The sequence below is a fragment of the Varanus komodoensis genome, unplaced genomic scaffold (assembly GCF_004798865.1).
Source record: "Varanus komodoensis strain SLA01 unplaced genomic scaffold, ASM479886v1 scaffold50, whole genome shotgun sequence".
In the NCBI taxonomy this organism is placed as follows: domain Eukaryota; kingdom Metazoa; phylum Chordata; class Lepidosauria; order Squamata; family Varanidae; genus Varanus; species Varanus komodoensis.
In genome coordinates this window covers 4,811,626-4,814,252 of record NW_025336088.1, presented here as the reverse complement: position 1 = coordinate 4,814,252, position 2,627 = coordinate 4,811,626, and positions in this window count along the sequence as shown.

Here is a 2,627-nt window from a genome sequence, read left to right as displayed (position 1 = left end):
AAGGCATCATTACAATTTAATAATAAAAAGCCAGGCTATGAACAGACATGACAATTGGGGTGGAGTGGGGGATGCGGGGAAGAGAAATTAAGACAAAATGTGCATTCTTCGGTTCTAAAATTAGCTGTAACATTGCATCTTTCTCTCCAAGATGGTGGAAACAATATATAGAAGAGCTATACAGAAGAAATAAAAAGATGACAAATTCCTTCACAGAGAAATCCTGTGAGGAAGAACCTGCAATGTTAGAAGGTGAAGTGAAAGCAGTTCTGAGCCCTGGGAAGGAATAACACACCTGGAGTAGATAAGGTACCGGTACAACTATTCCAAGCTGCTGAGACTGAACTAGTCTAAATCTTAACAAAAATATGCCAACAAATATGGAGAACAAAATAAAGGCCCACTGTCTGGGTATGTTCAATAGATAGATAAACTTTATTGCAGTCAAAAATCAGCTCCATTCAGGAAATGTTCAGTATACATTCCAGTCCCCAAGAAGGGGAAAGGGGGCAAAAGAGTGCAGCAACCGTAAGTCCATTTGCGTTAATTTCCCATGCAAGCAAAGTGATGCTCAAAGTGTCGCAACAAGGAATTTTGCCCTATATGGAGTAAGAAATGCCTGATGTTCAAGCTGGATTCTGAAAAACAAGACGTTCCTATTGTAAATATACATTGGCTACTGGAGTGAAGGTTTTGACTGTGTGGATCACAAGAAACTATGGATGGTCTTGAAAGAAATGGGTGTGCCTCAGGACTTGATTGTCCTGATGGGTAACCTGTAGCACGAACAAGAAGCTACAGTCAGGACAGAATATGGAGAAACTGAACCGTTTCCTATAGACAGTGGTGTCCGACAAAGTGCCTGGCTGTTCTGCCTGCACACAGAACATATAAGGAAAGAGGGATTAGAATCAGGGGGAAAATGAATGAAAATTGGTGGCAGCTCCAGCACTCATTTAAGATATGCAGATGATACCATATTGCTGGCAGAGAGGCAACCATGGAGTAAAAGAATTCCTAATGAAAGTGAAAGAAGAAAGTGCAAAAACCGGACTGCAGTTGAACATTAATTTAAAAAACACACCTCGTGACCACAGATGACTTGCACATCTTCAACGCCAACCAACTGAAACTGTGAAAGATCATGCAAACCCTGGCTCAGTGATCAATTCAGAGGGAGAGTGCAGCCAAGAAATCTGAGGAAGAATGAAATTTTGGAAGGGCAGCAATGAAGGAACTAGAAAAGAACATCAAGTGCAAGGAGATCAAGGCTAAGATCATCCGCAATATTGCATGCTTGATCACTCCATATAGGTGCGAAAGCTGACAGTGAAGAAAACTGATGGAAAGAAAATGGATGTCTTTGAAACATGGTGCTTTAGAAGAGCTTTGAGAATTCTCTGGACTAACAGAAATACATGCAAATGCCTCCTAGATCTAATCAAGCCAGCACTTTCCCTGGAAGCAAACATGATGAAACTGAAGCTGTCACACTTTGCCACATCATGAGAAGGCAACCATGCCAGGGAAAGCTGAAGGCAGAAGGAGAGGAAGATCAACTGTGAGCTGGATCGATTCCCTAAAGGAAGCCACAGCCCTGAGCTCACCGGAGCTGAGCAGGGCTGCCAAGGAGCGCATTCGTTCATCTGACTGCTGCAAGTCAGGGATGACTTGATGGCACTTAAAAATAAGACAGTTTGACCATCTGTTTGAACAGAAATGTGTCCTGTTTCTGGCTCCAGAATATTAATTGGCCCATTTGCTGGAGAGGATCTCTGAAAAAGACAAGTGCCTTTCTTCTATTGCTGTCACTACTGACTGCCCACCTTGTTTCTGGTGTGAGAGGTGTAAAGAAATGCAGCAGTTAAAAAATCTAGAAGCCCAACAATGTTATCCCCTCCCCACTCCACCCCTCAGTTGCTTACATCTGACAGACTGGATTTATGCTGGGCCTTATTTGGTCAGAGTCTGAGAACCTGTTTTCAGAACTGCTCTTGAAACCTAGAAACAAACGGTTTTAGTTTAACATGTACAAAATACCTGTCCTTGCTATTAAATAGCAACACAACTACTCTATGCACCTGGAACTGGGACAAAAGACTTCCACGTTGGATGGGATGGCTGCTTTTTGTGAAGAAAATGGATATCCATTTATACTGTTTTTGCATAACACACTCGGCAAGGTTTACAAATAGTATCTTAATCAAACATTGAGTCCTTTTGTTTTGTTTTCTAAATAAACCTAATACAAAGAAAAACTAAAAACTACATCAATCAACGGAAACATCGAACCTACTGGGTCAACCCCCCACATTTTTTCTTTTTATGTTAACTTATGAACATATTTAAATCTATGCGAAGCCCCGTTTCTCTAGCCAATAATTAAAAGAGTCCCAAGTTTGATAGAAGACATTGAGTCCTTTTGTAACCACCAGATTTGCTTTGCCTGCTTGGAGGCTCAGCACCCTTTGCAAGGAAGAATACTGTGAAATTTGGAATTGTGTGTACCTCACAACTGGCAGAATGTTTTGAGCAGATTGGACTGGGCCGATCCAGAGCTAGAAGCATCTCATATAGAGCTGAATGCACTGCGGGCTCAGAAATTCTCACCTTTCCAGGTCCTCTGC